We start from the raw sequence: 21539 nt of genomic DNA, 5'->3' as shown, positions 1-21539 counted from the left end.
CCATCGCGGAGTGCCTGATACGTCAGTTCCTGCAGGCGGTGAACAACGGAGGCAGCATTCTGATCCAGTGGAGTCACGGAGTGATTACAGCAGCAGAGCAGCGTTTCCTGGTCTTAGGAGCCTGAGTATATGTCATACAATGCTTTTAATTGCTTTATGTTTGTGAGTTCATTTTTATTGAGATTTTTGGGAATTAAATATATCGATTTTTGCACAGTAATGCACTAGGATTTGGCGCTTTTTTTCTTCTTTTATTTTTCTATGCAGGTGGAGAGGGAGGTCGTTGTGCCCTTTTAAAGAAGCTGCCTGTCTGTCCTATTAGTGCTACTGTTACTCCCCAATCATTGGACTTAATTGTATGGACTCCATAGGACTATCTGCATTGAGCAGATTAAGGAAAGTTCACAGCACCACACAATTATTCTTTTTGTTTAAATTGTATTTATTAGCTGTTTTTTATTAGATATTGACTATTATACAATATTGGTATATTAATTTCATTTTTTAAGGATATATTGGAATAATTTTTTATATTTATAATTTATATTTATTTAGCATTTAGATACCATTATATTTCTGGTTATTCATACACTAGCGCAGACCACTATTGTACATATTATATATATATATATATACATCTCTCTCTCTATATATATATATATATATATCTACAGTGGTTGACAAATCACCAAAAAATCTACTCGCCACACAAAAAAATCTACTCGCCACCTAGTACCAAACGAGTGCTGCTTGGGCCAATATTTACTCGCCCGGGGGTTAAATCTACTCGCCCTGGGTGAGCAAATGTATAGGTTTGTCGAACACTGTATATCTATATATATATATATATATATATCTCTGTCTGTCTCTATATATATCTCTATATATCTATATATATATATCTATATATATATATATATGCAAATATAACTGTATGCTCATCTGCATGTCTTAGGCAGGTCTGTAACCCCACCTTTCCCCATTATCACCCAGCATACAGCACTTCCACTGCAGCAAGGGATTCTGGGAAACGACATGTAAATGAGCACACAGTGTCACTTTTTGCCTCAAAAACCATTTTTAACATGGTTCCCTATAGGCTTAAGCTTGCTGCATGGTCACAGCTTTGAGCACAGCCAGGGTTAAGGTGCATACCCAGAAAACCACCCACAGACAGCTTTTTGTTTTGAAAATTCTTTTATTATGCAGCGAATCTTTACAACAAGATTATAACAGTACATAAATCATTTTCCAAACGAAAAAAAAAACGCGACGTAAACAACGGCGCAGTGCATATCCCACACAACTCACATACATTTTTTTTAATGGTTTCCCCAAAAGTAAAAAAAATTGTGACGAACACGGCGGTGCAGTGCATTTATACATTTGCACCGCACCACAGACATGACATATCATACAAACATTCATACAAAGGGATTCTGGGAAATGACATGCAAATTAGCACACAGTGTCTCTTTTTGCCTCAAAAACCATTTTTAACATGGTTCCCTATAGGCTTAAGCTTGCTGCATGGTCACAGCTGCATGTCATTCCCAGAATCCCTTGCTGCAGTGGAAGTGCTGTATGCTGGGTGATAATGGGGAAAGGCGGGGTTGCAGACCTGCCTAAGACATGCAGATGAGCATACAGTTGTATTTGCATATTTGCTTTCCTGTGGAGGGTTTTTGTCACTTTTTTTACTCACCATAACTTAACTCAGTATTATGGTATAGCCTATCCCATAGCCTCTTTGCATACCCAGTTAAAATCAACCCCACACTGATGAGACCCATAAAGGTCGAAACAGCTGTCTGTGGGTGGTTTTCTGGGTATGCACCTTAACCCTGGCTGTGCTCAAAGCTGTGACCATGCAGCAAGCTTAAGCCTATAGGGAACCATGTTAAAAATGGTTTTTGAGGCAAAAAGTGACACTGTGTGCTCATTTGCATGTCATTTCCCAGAATCCCTTGCTGCAGTGGAAGTGCTGTATGCTGGGTGATAATGGGGAAAGGTGGGGTTGCAGACCTGCCTAAGACATGCAGATGAGCATACAGTTGTATTTGCATATATATATAGATATATATAGATATAGATATAGATATAGATATAGATATAGATATAGATATAGATATAGATATATAGATATATATAGAGAGAGAGTATATGTGTGTACATATAGAGATCTCTAAATATAGATACATACACACACAGACAAATACTATATTCATCGACACTTACATATGAATAGCTCTTACAATTTTTTAGACATGATAACATGTAAACATGATGAAGTGTGAATGAAGATTATGTTAAGTAGATTTCTTAATATGCCCAATACACAATAACACATTACATGAAACAGTAATTAATGTGAAATGGTAAAGGTCATAATGTTGTATCTAAAACATACTCTCATAACATGACACTAAACATTACAATACTCAAGGTGTTAAATGTTACACTTAACTTGACCTTAGTCAATGTCATATTACATTTAAATGGAAGTTTTGGCCTAATGTGTTATCACTAACCAAATGATTACTAATATGTTATGAAACATGCCTCACATTAATCACTGAATGAGCATTTGTAAACATTCATATTTGTAAAAGGACATACTACAATCTTTGCAACCATCTCTACATGATCATACATACACTATGCATGAAAAAGTAGGCATTGAACACCACAACATAACAAAATAGTTTAGTGAAGGTTATTCTTTATTTTTTTTTTTACTTTTGAGAGCGAGTCACAGGCCTATTTGTTGGCTGTTGTGTTTTTCTTCTCCCTGTGCTAAGTACTCTGGCCTTCACTGTAGCACTTGTTGTGGCCTGTGGCACTGGTTCAGGGGCAGTGGTGGCCTGTAGCACTGGTTCAGTGGCAGTGGTGGCCGGTGGCACTTTTTCAGGGGCAGTGGTGGCCTGTGGCACTGGTTCAGGGGCACTTAAGATACATTGCAACACTGGTGGAGCACTTTCTTGTGTGTGTTTTTGTTTTCTTCCAAAAGCTGGTGATTTGTAATTGTTGACCAATCTTTCTTTTGCGTGTCTCATTTGTAGGTGTTGGTGAAATATTTGGAAATGATGATGAAGACGGTTGGCTGTTGATAGGGACCTGCACAGAAGTGACATCAAGTGTACCAGAAACATCCTGAAGTGGTGAATGATGTACTGATGGGTCTGGAGAAAAAAAACCACCACGTAAAGATCCATTCTCTTATTGGTTATACTGGAATTCCTGCTCTCTTGATGTACTCCTAAATTGATTGGCTTGGCTTACATTCAGAACTAGTGCTTGTAACGTGTGGTTCAGATTTTGGAGTTCTTTAGGCACTTGTATGAAGACATTTTTTATTTGTGTCATTTCAGATATCATCCTTTCATGCAGTGCCATCATCCTTTCATGGATTGCCATCATTTCTGAATGCCGACAATTTCCTTCACCCAAGATTCATTCTTCAGAAGCTGCAATTGCTGATAAAGTGTCACAAGCAGGAGGACTTGAATGCTGTGTTAATCCAGGAGTCTCAACAACTTCATGGTCACTTGCGTCACTTTCTCCGTGATCGGAAACATCAGGTTCTAGAAAGACAAACATAAATGAGCAACTCACATGGAACATTAATTTGTTTTTATGCATTAATGATAGTTGTTCTGATACTGGAACACATTAAATTATGACATATTATGTAACATTTGTGTGCAATAAAATGTGAAATATTTTGGCCACAATTACGTGTCGAATCAGTGTGAATGATGAAGGAATGAAAGTTTGTTGTGACATCACACCTCTGAATTGCTACTTGAAAACACACACAATACATGTTGTGTAATGAAACCGTACATCTCCTCTGTGTCATTAACTATTAATAAGTTCATGACATGTGAAACAAACATGTTTTAAACAATTTAATTAGCCATAGCAGTGTACACATAATATGGTGTGTACGTCAAACACTCGCCTTCCATTCTTGATGATGAAATAGATGATCCAGGTGAGGACACGTGTTCTGTCTGACTAGTCAAATCTGACACAGGAGCTGCCACGGGTGACACAGGAGCTGGCGGAAGAAATATATATTTCAAATACATAATAAACTTACTTTATGTGAATTAGGTACACATGACAGTATCTGTAGTGGGTGTAGTCATGTCAAAATATCATAATTAATTCACTATACAATAATCAAATGGTTAGGTTGATCTGTACATTATCCATGTTAAAACAAATGTACATGTTAACATGATGAAGATACATATTTTAGACCGCATACAACTTACTTTCAAAGTGAAAAGCTGATATGTATGAAGGTATGTGTCCTACTATTCAGTGTGGTGTTCTACATACTACATACTGCTGCGGCCAAGTTTATTCGAGCATTTGCCCGTTCTTGGCCGCAGCAGTAGCCTGGAGCGCGCCCGAGAGTGACGGGCGCGCGCCGAAGCAGCGGAAGAGCGCCCTCCGATCGGGGCGCTCTCCCTACCGCTGCCAGGTCCGCCGGGTCCCCCGGAACCCCCTGCCGCTGTCCCGCGATCGCGGGACACCAGGGCTCCCTCGGGGAGCCCCTGAACGCGCGTGCAGGGGGCGCACGCTCCCGAAGACGCGTGACCGCGTGTCTATGACGCGCGGCACGCCGAGGGGCGGCCACTAGCAAGCCGGGAAATCTCCCGGCTTGCGGATCTGGCCGCAGAGTAATAAAGCGTGTCGGTAGTGTATGTAATCCATTATTACAGGCCCAATAAGTGACATCCCTGACATTAATTAAAACAATTCTCTATGCTTACAAATCACAACTTAATTGTTTAACATTGTGATACTTATCAGTAATAAATATCGTAGAATGTAGGAGAAGCAGGGGTGTCGCGGAATGTGGGTGACACTCAGCACCAGATGCAGTGTGTCGCTCACAGATGCTACTGGTGTGAAAAGGTGACGTATCAGTAACGTTACTAGAATTTTTATAAACAATCATTAATAAAGTACGTTCTAATATATAGTGTAATGTTTGTTCAAAGGATTGATATAATTTGCAGTTCTAAAAAAATGGCATGAACTTTGCTTGACATTGTCAGCTTTTAGCAGCTGGACATCCTCCCCCAAGACTTCACCCAACCATGACCCCATGAGCTGGCTGGTTTACAACAACAACCCCCTCTGTTCACCTCTATGCTATGATTACATATTCTTGGAAGTTGTTTTAACACCCATGTATATGAGCGTAATTATAATATAAAGTGATCTATATATTAACACAATGTAATGATATATGGTACATGTTGGTATTTATGCTGACATGAGACAACATGAACCACAAACACAGCATTAATTACCAATTAGTGAATGTGTGTGTGAAATTTCATAATGTTCGCCTTTCATTTGAGAATATTACAGGCAGGAATTTCATATAAAGCATAGATTAGTGGGACCGCATCACCATGTATAACAAGAGAATTGTGTAAAGTGAGAGGTGCTCTGGAGGATATGGTTATAGTATTAACAGTTTTGATCAAAGGCGATCAGAAAGGTTCCCCCTCTATTGAGCACTCAATCCTGGAAAGTCTAAAGTGGACTGAAAATCGCCCTGTAGTCATTACTACAAAAAACTGGTAAGTTGCCCAGTATCACCGCGGAAATCAAAAATAATAAAATTTTATTAATTCTACAAAGAAAATGTTAAAAACACATATACATTGTTAAAATCCCCGTGCTGTGTGGCTAATGAGTAAGTAGTCCTTATATAGAGCAATAGTAATTGTATGCCTCTATATTCTCATGTGACATCCAATAATCATCTACTAATGTAGTATGGCTACGTACATATAGGTATTGATAATATATACAACGCCTATCAAATTAGGCTAGTGTGATGTTGTGGCGTGTGATCTGAAAATATGCTATTGCATAAGTGGTTATTCACATAAACCTAAGTGGCAGAGTACATATCAGAATAACAGGTCAAGATCTCTCATGTTATACCTCTATCAGAGAGTACTTCAATGCAATGCTGTTGCAAAATCAATTGTTGGATTGAAGCTAGATTATCACTCCATTATATCATACAGGTGTTTGAATTGCAGCTATGAGTTAAATGCAAAATGAGGTATTTCTTATCTTTGCAGCTAACAGCGATATAATAGACTGCTACAATGATAACCAGTTGCTTCTTGCATATTTAGGGAGTACCCCAGTATCACCGCATGTACAGTAATGTGACCACAATAGCCGATAGGGCCAACCATACGCCACTATCCTAGAGACACAACCAAAATTACATGGAGGAATCCCTCACAAATAGAGATGTATGTTGGTACAAATCAGTAACCAACACTGCCACAGTATACAAGCCTGCTCGTAGCCGAACCGGATAGGATGTCGCCACTTGGAGTGACATCACGAATTTCATATGCATTAACGGCCTGTTTAGACGTATTACATAGATACACAAATATAGAAATAGATTAAAAAAATATATATATGTACAGATACATCACAAAGTCAATTATGTTGTTTCTAGCACATACACACTATTACCAAAAACACAGTGAAGACACGAATGATTTTATTAAATGATGACTGCGGGTGTGTTTAGTGGTTATGCATGTTAACCCTGTGTGTGATTGAAGATGTGACCATACTTGAAGCTTACACCTATAAGTGCAAGATGTTGAATGGTTTGTTACAACAAAGATGCCAGTGTGTGCTATTTTGATTCTCATTACACATAATCCCTTCCTGCTGTTCAAGTGGTGTGTGCGGCATAAAAAGGGTGTCAGTCAGGATTGTAGAGCCAATACATGCTAATGAACATACACATAATATTTATGTATATAATATCAAGCTATATCTATAACTATATATATATGAAGTATCATCACCAAGCTTATATACATCTATAATTATATATACAGAGAGAGAGGTTTTATATTACTAAAGGTATACAATTATGCAGGGAAACTTTATTAACATTTTGAGCCGACACGTGTAGTACAGTAAGATTTGTCACCTGCTGGGAATTCATGTGTGTAAATTCCGATATCTCTGTCACCTGGCAAACCCTCCACGACGACCGGAAGACATTTTTCACGCATCTGCTCCTCCAATGGAGTTAACGTTAGAGCTGGTGGAGGCGGCCCGCCTCCAGTGCAAGAAGCATGCATCCGTTGTGCTTGGATTTTTTTTTGCTGATTTGACTTGATATCATCAAATCTCTTCCTACACTACCGACACACTTTATTCGAGTGTGGCCGGTACCGCAAGCCGGGAGATTTCCCGGCTTGCTAGTGGCCGCCCCTCGGCGTGCCGCGCGTCATAGACGCGCGGTCACGCGTCATCGGGAGCGTGCGCCCCCTGCACGCGTGTCCAGGGGCTCCCCGAGGGAGCCCTGGTGTCCCGCGATCGCGGGACAGCGGCAGGGGGTTCCGGGGGACCCGGCGGACCTGGCAGCGGTAGGGAGAGCGCCCCGATCGGAGGGCGCTCTTCCGCTGCTTCGGCGCACGCCCGTCACACTCGGGCGCGCGCCAGGCTACTGCTGCGGCACAGAACGGGCAAATGCTCGAATAAACTGTGCCGCAGCAGTACAATTCGTCTTGCTCCTGACACGATTCCCACACGCAGACACAGCCACTGTAATTTGGTCCCACATCTCGTTCTTCACAGCTGAAATTGTCCGTCCTTGAAATACATAACAATTATGTTTCATGAATATGTAATTGAATGACCAATACATACAAAAAGTGCTAACTGGTGAAAGAGATAGATAACATGCTGGTTTATTTTGAATATGTGTGGCACATGAGTATTACATTTATGTGGAGACATACAAAGCTAAGTTTGCTTGCGTGAATGTTGTATGAATCTAATAAATCCATTTATAAGGATTATTATGTTCGTTTTAAACTATGAAGCATTATGTGTGTAACAATGTACTATAATTTATAGATATAACATATTATTAGTTCTCTATTAACACATGTGACATCAGATAGAAGAAAAAGTTTGGGAAGAATCAATGCAAAGATTGACTTACCTAATAAATGGCCATACAGATAGTCATAGTGCTCCAAAATACCGATGACAAGCACTCTATTTTCCTCTTCATTGAAACGAGGATTACGTGGCCGCTCCACACGTTTCTTCTGACCACGTCCAGCCACAGAGCTTGCCTGCTGCTGACTGGACTCTCCTTCCAATGGAAGAGACTCCAAAAGCACAACACCACCAGGCACCCCAACACCACCACCACCAGACACCCCACCACCACCACCAGACACCCCACCACCACCAACAGACACCCCACCACCACCTACAGACACCCCACCACCAGACACCCCACCACCACCAGCACTCACAGCAACACCAATCGCACTCACTGCAACACCACTCGCACTCACGCAACACCACTCGCAGTCACAGCAACACCACTTCCCTGACTCCCACATTCACTCAGACGCATACTCACACAACTCCCAGTACCACTCACACCAGCATCACTCCTCCCACGCTTCTCGGCCATACCTCTAGCACTCACAAAGAACAGGAAACTAATGTAAACACAATCGCACTGAACACTTACAAAGTGACAACAACAAAACGATGTAAACAAACCAACATAGGACAAACCAATCACAATACACAGCAATACAATACACAGCAACTCTCTCTCTCTCAATATCTAATTTTCAAATCGCCCAGCTCTGTGTGTGTCTCTCTCTCTCTCTCCCAACAACACAGAGAATGAATAGAAATACACGGTACCTTTAAATGGACCGCTCAATCAAAAACATGCTTGCATCGGCAGATTCAGAAAGAAGTTCAATTAGCGAACATAACACGCCCTCGCCATGCTCGCCGATACACCTGTGTGTGATCGGCAAATCATCGCCATAGTAGGAACAAATGTTTTCGGCTTCATTGGCCAGGGATTCGGCACTTATTGCATACGGCGAGGGTAAATCGTCAAAATCATGCTTATCGGGAACAGTTGCCGAATTAATTATTTTGGCGCTTAGTGCATGAGGCCCTAAGTGTCAGACTTTCAAGTTAGTATTACCACAACAATGTTACATTCTATTGGGAAAAATTTTACTGTGTATCCTCAGCTAAAAGGAGCTCTAATCTAATTGTATCCAACAAAATGATGCATGCTAACAATAAGTATTAGGTTTTGCTAGAGGTTTACATTAGGTTTTGGGGTTTGGGGGGAGGGATTTGGCATGTGTCATACCTGGCAGTATTGGTGCGAGAGTTTCTTGCACCAGGGGGGGGGAGGGGGAGTTCCTGTACGTTGTCTTCGCCCAGTCCCAGACATGCACTTGCGAAACAGAAATAGGAAAAAATGATTATATCATGATGCCAGTACAGTCCACTATTATACAGAAACTTCTGCTTTTTGGGCGGTAGGAGTAGACTAAGCATGCATGGCATGGGGTGCAGCACTTAACATTGGGGCTAGAGGTTTAAATTAGGTTTTGGGGGGCTTGGAGCGAAGGGACTTGGCATGCATGGATTGGAGCATTGCGTCTTACCTGGCAGTATTGGTGGGAAAGTTTCCTGCACCAAGGGGGTGTTATTTCCTGCACATTGTCTTCGCCCAGCTCCAGACAGGCACATGCAAAACAGATATAGGAAAAAATTATTATACCCAGCCTTAAAAACATTAAATAATGAAAAAAAGTGACTAAAGAAAAAGGATGGTATATATAGCGCTAAAAGATAAATATAAACACAATAGCTAATAACAACAGTGAAATACACAATATTAATATAATTAGATAAAATAAAATGAAATAAAATAGGCAAGGCTGCCAGGAATAACTAACCCAAACACAGTTAGTGAAACACAAGAAAAAAACAATACAGACCGGCGCCTTAGAGTCCAAATAGTGGGATAAATAAAAGTCCAATGAGTGGCTTAAGATCTCCAATAGATGGTAATCAAGTCCAGTGGACCGCAGGTTCCTCAGCAGCAACAATGATATGATATGCAGGGGAGACAAGAGAACAAGATCATAGTGTACCAAATTATGGATAAAACATGTAACACATAAACAGACAGACACATAGAACAAAAAACATATAGGCTGACTAATAACAATGATATTTAATGAACACAATAAAATCAGCAACTGGTGACGAGCAGGTCCAGGGTCCGGTTGTGAAAAACCAGAATCCTACTTACAGCAAGTCCTCAGGATATGCGCAGGTGTAGGATAAAGGAAGAACCGGCGGTGGGTGATGATAGACGCGTGCCGCATGCAGATGTCCACGGGTAACTTCTCAGGTTGCTGCCGACATAGGCAGCCTTGCCTTCAGCTCCACGAGGCCCTCTGCTCGCGACCGGAACTGCGTCACTGCAGGAGGGAAAGCCTGTCGCTCGGGCCCGGAATTACGTCACAAGGGGCGGGACACCGCTCCGAATCTCCCAACTTCGCCCGATCTCACTTCCAATAATAGTTCCAATATGCCGCGACTCCAGGGACTGCTACAATGGTCTGCTCATCTACTAGTGAAGCTGTTGAATGATACTCAAAAGGCCCAACGCGTTTCGTGCGCATGCGCACTTCTTCAGGGGTTAATGAGCACAGTCCATGACATCTTTAAATACAGACAGGACCCACACCATTGGCTGGATGTAATGTCACTCAAAATCAATTAATGCCAGCCGTGGTCAATTGCAATACCTGTCAATCATGTTCTGTGTTTAGAGGCAGCCTAACATACATGACAACAAAAATACAAATAAAACCAAACAGACATAAATAAAATACATATTGTTATACAAGTGTTACTGATCATACCTACTACAACTTACTAGTCTGACCTTAGTAGATGAACTATTATACACTCAATGGTGTTAGTATTAAAATATTATCCCATATCGATGTAACAATCCGCACGCAAAAAGTGATTACAATTAGAGATGCAGTTATTGGCTTAATTAATCAAACATATTTAAAACCTATGAATAATTAAATAAATAATAATTAAATAAATGAATTTAAAAAATCCATTTTATTAAAAACTATTAATTTAAATAACAAAGTTAAAAACTGTTTTAAAATACTTTAAAAAATGTTTTCACAAACCTCATTTAAGAAAGACACCTAAATCAAAATCAATGTTGAGACCATTAGGTGAGAGTGTCTTTAGTTCATAGATCCAGTAAGCCTCCCGCCTACTGATCTGTTTTAATTGATTGCCACCTCTCCAATTATTTTGTACAGTTTCTATGGCTTGACACTTTAAACCCATCGGATTCTATGAGAACCAATTTGAAGCCCTTTGCCAAAATGGAGCAGTTCGTCAAAAATGACAAAACTCTCTTGTCCAATATAGAGTCCATTGAAGACACTATAAGTGACAAGAAGCAGTCTAAGTTTGAACGAGACCGTATGGACTACGCCAAAGGTCAGGTACACTGTTGGCAAAAACCCCAATATCAGGATAAAGGGGGTAATAACAAATCCAGGGACTCCAAATCCTTCAATAAAGGTGGTTCTAGAAAAACGCCAAACAAATCAATCCTCAAAAATAAACCACTTGAGGCATCAAGCATGGACTCAGATTTTTCTGACCAGGATCTCAGGTCACATTCGGTTTCATTTGAGGGGTCATCAGATCATATAAGGGACAATCAGGGGAGATCCAGGAGTGATAGCAGATCCTCCATTACATCTACTAGGAGCAACCCTAAACCCCAGGATCCATCTTCTTCTTCTTTTTTAGCAGTAGGATCAAGAAGCCGCAGGGAACCAGACGATCAAGGAGGAAACGGAGACACACGCGGGAGGTCCAAAAGGAAGAAGTATACCTAGATGTCCCAAGTAATAACAATGTTATCAACCTCTCAGGGGTGGACCTTTCATTTGAACAGTTATCTGTGCTCAATAAAGGGTTGGGATTTGCACCATCACAGGACTTTCAGCTGTTTGAAACAGTTATAGACTTGCAAAAGTTTACTAGAAAGCTAAGCCTAAAAAAGTTTTTTTCTTCCAGGAGTCGTTTTGCTCCTTTGGAAACAGATGTTCAATCTCAGGATGTGGATTTGAGTGTGAATAATGATATATTGTTGTCAGATTCAGGTCAGGTTGATGATCTGACTTTCAATTTTCAGGAAACATGTGTCTTGTCAGATATGAACGTATTGTTGGAACAACAGGGGGAACCCTTGAATAACTTTAGTCAAACATTTTTTGGGAATCATGAGTGCAATCTTAGGAGAAAATCAATTTTCTGTCCCAGTCAGAATAGGGGCCCTTTCATCACCACATTCGAAAAACTTGTAGAAAGAGATTTGAAATTATTGGCCCAAGGTTTCTCACATTCCAAAGTATGTTCCAACAATCTGACATACACTGAATCCCAACAACTAAATTCACTTAAAAAAAGACAAGATATCGTCTTTAGATCAGCAGACAAGGGAGGGGCCCTTGTGGTTCTATCTGCAGAACAGTATAGAGGTGAAGCGATCAGACAACTGGGAGACACAGACAATTATCTTCTGCTTAAAAAAGATCCCACAATAGTGTTTAATACACAACTTGAGGAATTAATTGAGTTTGGCAAGATCTTATGTGTTCTAAATAAAAAGGAGATTGACTTTTTACGCTGTCCACATCCCGTAATTCCGATATTTCACCATCTCCCGAAGATCCATAAATCGCTACAGGACCCTCCTGGTCGTCCAATTGTGGCGAGCATTGGATCTTTGGGAGATGGTTTATCGCGGTATGTGGACAGCTTTTTGCAACCTATGGTACTTAGTTTGCCATCTTTTATAAAAGATTCTATGCATCTTATGGTCGATCTACAGGACGTGGTCTGGAAATCACATTACAGGTGGGTCACACTAGACGTTGTTTCATTATATTCCATCATTAAACACGAGCACAGCCTTTGCGCCATTGATCACTTTTTGAGTTTATCCACGTTATCCACCTCACATTGCACTTTTATATCGGAAGCTATTTCTTTTCTATTAACTCACAATTATTTTATGTTTGACTCACTATTTTATTTACAGAAATTAGGCACTGCTATGGGCACGAGTTTTGCACCTTCATATGCAAATTTATTTATGGGTTTTTGGGAAGCACAACACATTTATCACTGTAATAATTCCTATCGTTCAAATATTAAGTTCTTTAAGAGGTTTATTGATGACCTGATAATGATATGGGAAGGTGATGAGTCATCTCTCATGTCATTTATCCAGAGTCTCAATGAAAATGATTTAAATATTAAGTTCACATATGATCATAATATCAATCACATCCACTATCTAGACCTCCTCCTGTATATCAACCATAACATGATTATACAAACGGATATTTTCCGTAAGCCCAACTCTCGTAATACCCTGTTGTCGGCTCAGAGTAATCATCCTCGTTCACTCATCAAAAGCATCCCTAAAGCACAGTTCCTCAGGCTTAGGAGACTGTGCTCAAACCATGATAGCTTTCTGGTACAATCAAAAATTTTAGCCGAACGTTTTTCAGCTAGAGGTTACAAGGATAGCGATATCAAATCAGCATTCGAATCAGCAAATCTCGCTGAAAGATCCACATTGATTAGGAAAACTAAACATTCTGGACATGGATCCACGCTACAATCTTCTTCCAATGACGGGAATAAAAGTCCCTTATTTATATCTACTTATAATCGCCAATCTCATCTTATATGCGATATTTTTAAAAAACACTGGCGGACCCTGTCATTGGACAAAGATATTAAGGAATATGTACAAGATGGACCCCGTTTTGTTTTTCGCAAATCTCCAACCATAGCGACACATTTGTCGCCTAGTCTGTTTAAATCACAATCAGGAAAGGCACATATACAGGGAATACCAAAAGGTTTTTTCTCTTGTGGTGTTTGCTCCATGTGTAGGTATGTTAAACCGATGAAATCAATTAATGTTGGTAAAAAGAGTTTCTATGTAAACAGCTTTATAAACTGTAATTCCAGCTTTGTAATTTACATTTTGTTCTGTGGATGTGACCAACGGTATATCGGGCGTACGATTAGACCCTTGAAAGTACGTATTGCAGAACATGTCAGATTAATAAAAAAGAAGGATTTGGTACATCCTGTACCTAGACATTTTTCCTCGTGTTCAAGAGGGGGAATCACAAATTTTTCATATGCAGCTTTGGAACATATCCCTAGCCACATCAGGGGGGGAGACAGAGAGAATATATTGAATAAACGTGAAATGTTTTGGATCTATTCCTTGGGTACCCTTTCTCCATCGGGTATAAATCAGGAATGGGAGTTAAAACATTTCCTGAAATAGTCATCTATTCTATACACATCCCTGTGAATATCTTCCGGGGTATATCCATATTTATATCTCTCTGTCCTACCCTGTGGAGTGGCTTAAGGGAACTTTTTATGTTGCATGCCTTTGTATACTTTTATATTGGTAATGATATCTATGCGACAATACTGACAATATTTATATTTTGTTATTGTGGTCTATTGATTATCATGTTATTCAATATCCCAAACAAGAAATCATTTATCATTTAATGTAGTGAGTTGGACTATATCTAAGTCCATACATGTTGTTACAGCTTAAAGAGTACTATGTCATCTGATTACTTATCAAGAGACACCTACTATTCCATGTAGTGAGTTGGAGTATATCCAAAGTCATAGGCATATATTAGAAGTTTATAAGTTTATATGTATATATTGTATATGCTTTCCTAACATGTATTTTTTCTTATGCAATACCTACCGGGATGAATCAGCAGTCTTTGTTTTTAACTCGTGTTTTTTAATTAATTTTTTTTTTAATTTCTTTTTTGGGATTATTTATGTTATTTTTCCCTTGGTGTTGTGCCTTAAATGTAATGATCTCGCTATGGGTGTGTATGAAACTATCTAATACACATTATTCAGCAGGTGAGAGGTTTTTACCCTCCACACCACTATGGCCAATCATAGTGCAGTACACCCTATATAGAGATCATCCCAGGCATAGGGAGTTACTCTTTGAAAAAGTCCGTGACCCGGACGAAACGCGTCAGAGGATGACTATGGCTGCTGTTCACTTGTTTGTTCAATAAAGTTTTTTATTTTTTCTACATGCATTTGGCTGTTTAGAGGAGTCGTGACCGCGGCGTCACTCGCTTTTTCACCTATCTCTTCTACTTCCTGCTGGAGCACACGAGGACACCACCGTACAGCAGACCGCTGAGCAACCCCTCAACCAGCACTCTGGCAGTTCACACAAGGAGTCGTGAGTACTGACCGCTGGGTTTAGTCCGGGACACAGGGCGTGGGTGAGGCATATTGCTACTGGTTGGGGTTTATTTTCGGGCATTTCCCTGGACGTGCCCGCGGGTATCTCCCCCAGTTAAAAGCCCCCCGCCCTGCTTTAGTCTGCACGGCTAAATCTGGGTTGCTTATTGTCTTTACAATTTAAAGGATGTCCACCTCTTGCTACCAGGGACTTGCATAAATTGAACCACCACGGTTTTGGTAGCCACAGTATCCCGAGGGGTTCGCTCCCCTATTTCTTGTCTATGCCTCTAAACACAGAACATGATTGACAGGTATTGCAATTGACCACGGCTGGCATTAATTGATTTTGAGTGACATTACATCCAGCCAATGGTGTGGGTCCTGTCTGTATTTAAAGATATCATGGACTGTGCTCATTAACCCCTGAAGAAGTGCGCATGCGCACGAAACGCGTTGGGCCTTTTGAGTATCATTCAACAGCTTCACTAGTAGATGAGCAGACCATTGTAGCAGTCCCTGGAGTCACGGCATATTGGGACTATTATTGGAAGTGAGATCGGGCGAAGTTGGGAGATTCGGAGCGGTGTCCCGCCCCTTGTGACGTAATTCCGGGCGCGAGCGACAGGCTTTCCCTCCTGCAGTGATGCAGTTCCGGTCGCGAGCAAAGGGCCTCGTGGAGCTGAAGGCAAGGCTGCCTATGTCGGCAGCAACCTGAGAAGTTACCCATGGACATCTGCATGCGGCACGCGTCTATCATCACCCACCGCCGGTTCTTCCTTTATCCTACACCTGCGCATATCCTGAGGACTTGCTGTAAGTAGGATTCCGGTTTTTCACAACCGGACCCTGGACCTGCTCGTCACCAGTTGCTGATTTTATTGTGTTCATTAAATATCATTGTTATTAGTCAGCCTATATGTTTTTTGTTCTATGTGTCTGTCTGTTTATGTGTTACATGTTTTATCCATAATTTGGTACACTATGATCTTGTTCTCTTGTCTCCCCTGCATATCATATCATTGTTGCTGCTGAGGAACCTGCGGTCCACTGGACTTGATTACCATCTATTGGAGATCTTAAGCCACTCATTGGACTTTTATTTATCCCACTATTTGGACTCTAAGGCGCCGGTCTGTATTGTTTTTTTCTTATTAAATAATGAAACAATTTAAAACAATCAACTGTCTTTTTTTTTAGATTAAAAACATTGGCGGCGCATCTATATTTTTAAATAAATTTAGAACTAGCTGTCACTAGTCGTCAAACAAGTCGATGGACTTCCAGGGAAGAGACCTTGTATGCCTCAAAAGGCCATTGATGCTGTCTCTAATGGTTCTCACAAGAAGTGTGGTAACACTAAAACAGCACCGCACGTTTTCCATAATTGTATTTATTGCCTTCATAATTGACATTGTGGGTCCACTCCCTGTACAGCTCAAAACTGACGTTGTATTTATCAACTGGGCATATTTCTGAGGTAGACCACCATGTCTGATTTTGTATTTCTCCTGGACGCTCTGGGGCAGTTCCCTTAACATGATGTTTGGGAGCGTTACAATACCGGGTGCTTGGACGGGTGTGCTTCTGGCAGCGGGCGGGGGTAGATGGTCTGGGAGGATGCTTTCCTCCTGTCGTGGCCTTACCAGGGATGTCATCTCCACCACCTGAAGGGTATACGTGTATTCTGGAGATGGAGGCGGTGAACGTAGAGGTCCCATGGTGTGATTGGTATTGGAAGCGTGAAGGTCAAATTCAGGGATTGAGAGGTTGTACGGGGGGGAGAATAAGTTGCCTCCATGCCACCCTCCTGCTCCTGCGTCGGACACACAGGGGCAGGGACTCCAAGCAAAGAGGTGAATAGGTGAAGAAATAGGTGCGCAGCTGATATAATACTCGTGAAGTGATGAATATATAAAGTAAAATACGTGACCTTAAATGGACAAGTCAGAGCGTCTGCAGCTGTGGTAATAGGGATGGCTCAGAAACCCCCTTGAACTAACAGATAAAAACACAAAAAACACAGCGCACAATGCTCATAGTGCATTAAAAATTATATTGACATAAACAATTAATAAGGTGAGTATTGTGCGTACATCAAGGTGATGTTAAACAAGCATTTTCGGGATAATGTTACCCAAACACCAAGTGGAAGCCGGATCAGATGTCCTCACACGTATTGGAAGCTGGTTCCTTGGCCACCGGTTCCTATTTGGGTAGGTATGGAGTCTTTGAAAAGTCCTTGCTCCCACACAGAGATCAACACATCTGTAGCTCACACATGAGTTGCTGCTTCAAACGGAGCTCCACGCCGGCTGGAATCCTCTCTCTCCCCTCCGTTCAGACACTTCCGGATCAGTGACGTCACCGGAGGGTTCTCGCCGATACTTGCGCCGGTTTTGCTAGATCAGCTCGCCATAGTGGGGCAGTGTGGTTGAAGGCAAAGATGCTAGTACACTTATCCAACACGTTTCGAAACCCATAGGTTTCTTCATCAGGGAATATACACAGGTGGAAATCGGAGGGTTTAAATACCCCACGCCAGTGCCTCATTGGTCCACCGGACTACCTTCTCCACCAATGGGAGAATGGCAGGGAGGATTCAAAAGGCCCGGTCTGCACGCATTATTAGTTGTCACTAACAACATAACAAAAACAAATATAACTTTATTAACAAGCGGAAACTAAAACACAAAATAAATTATACAACCGCGATAGGTGATTCTAAAACGAAAAGAGGGATATTAGTGCATAGAAAAAATTAAAAAAGATTAAAAAATGATTAAAAAATGAACAACATACTCCAAAACTCATCAGATTGAGATACGCTTTTAATATCCACCCTCAAATCTACATAGATCACATAGTTCTATAAAAGGAGCACGAAAATGGAACAATAAATCGTATTAAAAACTATTAATATATAAACAATATGTAATATTACAAAATACATCATAAAATATATTAAAAGGACATAGAGGTAGAAATTAAAATTCATAAATGTTAAAAGATTTTTTGAATTTTTTTTTATATTTATATTTCAGATATAGACCACAGAAATCATGAGGATAAATCAATAGAGAGACCAAATATCTATATCCCCATTCAAACCCCCTGGATACAAGGTGTTCAGTTTGTGTATCCAGAAGGTTTCTTGCCTAGATAGTTCTTTGACCCTGTCACCCCCCTTCTATTTCTTGGTGTATATTTAATACCTTTAAATAATAGAGAGGAGGGATCACTACTGTGGCATTGTGCATAATGTTTGGATAGGCTGTGTTTCATATACCCTATTCTAATGTTGCGCAGATGTTCCTGAATGCGCACTTTAAGTGGACGCTTAGTGCGTCCTACATATAATAGGCCACACGGACATTCTATTACGTAAACTATATGATCTGAACTATATGAATCATTAATATCATGGACTTCTCCAGTTTCTTTACACATAAATATTTTCTTATCAGGGTGCAAATGCTTGCATACTGAGCACTTACCACATTTAAAATTCCCAATAGGTTTGTTGTTTAACCATTTTTTATCCCCACTCTGGTGTTCTTTTAGTTTTATATCACTTGGGGTTAATGTGTTTTTTAAGTTCTTTGCTTTTCTATATATAAATTTTGGGAATTTGGAGATGTGAGCACCCAGCAGCGAGTCATTTGAGAGAATTGACCAATGTTTTTTTATTATTTTCTCAATTTGCCCCGTCATTGAGTTAAAATTTGTGATAAAAGACACATTACATTTTCCCTCATTCTCCTGTAAACTCATTCTTTTTTTGCTCTTTGGTAATAACATTGTTTTTCTTTCTATTTTCCTCACTTTTTCCAGGTCATTATTCAATTTTTCAAGGCGATAACCCCTCTATAAGAATCTCAAAGTTAGTTTTTTTGCCTGTTCTTCAAAGTCTAAATCCGAGCTGCAATTTTTTCTAAGTCTGTAATATTGGCCACTAGGTATGTTTCTGATCCACGTATTCTTGTGGTTACTTGTGGCTAAAAGGAGGTTGTTTGAGTCAACCTCTTTAAAGTATGTTTTTGTCACCAACTTCCCTTCATCCGAGACCACAAGGCTGAGATCTAAAAAATGTATTTCTTTATTATTATCCAAATGTGTAAAGGTTATATTCCTATCGTTATTGTTGATATATTGTATAAAGTGGCCAATTGAACACTGGTCGCCGTCCCATATACATAGAATATCGTCTATGAAACGACACCATAGAATAATGTTTGTCTTAAAGGGATTGTTATTATATATATAATCGTTTTCCCATCCTCCCATATACAGGTTTGCGAAACTGGGGGCAAATCTAGTGCCCATCGTAGTTCCGCAAACCTGTAGGAAATATTCATCCAAGAACATAAAATAATTGTGCTTTAGTATATAGTTTATTGAATCCAAAACAAATTTTCTATTAAGAGGATGTAAGTCTGCATCATCCTGTAGAAACAAATGAACGGCTGTGAGGCCTTCCGCATGTGGGATGTTTGTGTATAGGGCCTGCACATCACATGTGAGCCACCTATATGAGTCCTTCCACTCAAAACCTTCCAGCAAATTTAGCACTGATGTTGAGTCTCTCAAATATGAAGGAAGTTTTGCCACATAGGGTTTGAGGAAATAATTGACATATTGGGACAGATTAGCTGTTAGACTCTGAATTCCCGATATGATCGGTCTACCGGGCGGATTCGTTAAATTTTTGTGTGTTTTTGGGAGGTGATAAAAAATAGCAATTCTTGGGCAGCTGGAATACAGGAAATCATATTCACTTTTTTCAATGACATTGGTAGTGAGGGCTTCATCTAGAAGGCCTTTCAATACAATCAAAAATTCCCCAGTGGGATCTTTTTTTAATCTTTTATACGAGGAGGTGTCGTTTAGGAGTCGTAGGGCCTCCCCCTCATAATCCTTCCTATTCTGTAACACGACACCTCCCCCCTTATCAGCTTGCCTGATAATCAGATCTTTGTTTTGTTGTAGAAGTTTTAGAGCTAATGTCTCGTTTTTATTTAGGTTATGTCTAATATCACCACTCTTAACGTTATTAGTTAAAAAATTTAAATCTTTATTGACCATATTAAAAAATGTCTCTATGTGATGGCCTTTAGAGTGTGCAGGGTAAAATTTGGATTTCCCTCTAAAGTGGGTATGTGTACAAGCTAGTTCATTGTTCACAGTCTCTGTCTGAAGAGTTGTAGGTGGATCAGAACTAATTTCTGTTCCCACATTTGGTAAAATGTTTTCCAAATCAGATTTAATAAAGTGTCTCTTCAGAGTGAGGTTGCGAACAAACTTTTGGAGATCTGTGTATAGTTGGAATGCACTTGGACCGCATGAACGAGAGAAAGTGAGGCCCCTGTCTAAAACTTTCTTTTGGTCATCTGTCAAGATGACCGTAGACAGATTAAAGATCCCTCTGGGGGATGATGTTATCAGTCCATCTCGCAATCTCTTTTCTTTAGATCTGGCCCCCCCTCTTGTTCCTCTCCTGACAAAACCCTTTTTCTTCTTTCTTTTATTTCTGGTTTTTGTGCAGAACCCTGGCCCTCTTCCTTCCTTAGGGGATCTATATGTCTGTTCTTGACTGAGTCTAAAAAACCCGATGGAGAGGGTTGAGCAGGTGATCTATACCTAGGACTTGGTTTAAAAGCTCTTTGATTAAAATTTGAATCATTTCGTTCATACTCTCTTTGTCCATATTTAAAATTTGGAATGTAATTTTTCCCTTTATAGTTGGGATTTCTAAAATGTCCCTCATGTCTAGGGTGAGGCGAATACCCATTATTTAGTGCAAAACCTCTTCTATCATCATACATTTGGGTATCCCTGCCCCTCTCATTCCGATTCTCCCAGCCTCCCTGATTGGGGTGAGATTTAAAATGTCTTTGCTGATCATTAATTCTATTTTGGGATTGGGAGGAGTCTCTACCACCCCCTCCTTTGGGATTTGTTTTTAAAGACCTACTTCTCTTTGGATCTTTTGCCCAATTCCTCTGTCTGTTGTTATCATAATCAGCTTTATCTCTAAAAAACTTTTCGTGCTTCTTTTTTAGAGTTTCTTCCTCTGCATGTTCAAGTTTCATGCGAAGGTCATGCTCTAGCTCTGAGCAATCATATTCGATTACTAAGGGCTCGAACAATTTAATCACATCTGAGATCTCTTTATCAATTGTTTTTAATGTTTTTGTTCTCTCATAGATAATAAGCTTCATGAGTGATACTGAGCAGTCGTCCAAAATTCTATTCAACTCTTTTAAAAAGTGTTCATTGTCTTTACCGAA

This window comes from Ascaphus truei, chromosome 3 (assembly GCF_040206685.1).
Source record: "Ascaphus truei isolate aAscTru1 chromosome 3, aAscTru1.hap1, whole genome shotgun sequence".
Taxonomy (NCBI): domain Eukaryota; kingdom Metazoa; phylum Chordata; class Amphibia; order Anura; family Ascaphidae; genus Ascaphus; species Ascaphus truei.
The sequence above is the reverse complement of the archived record's forward strand: the minus strand, read 5'-3'. Positions refer to the sequence as shown.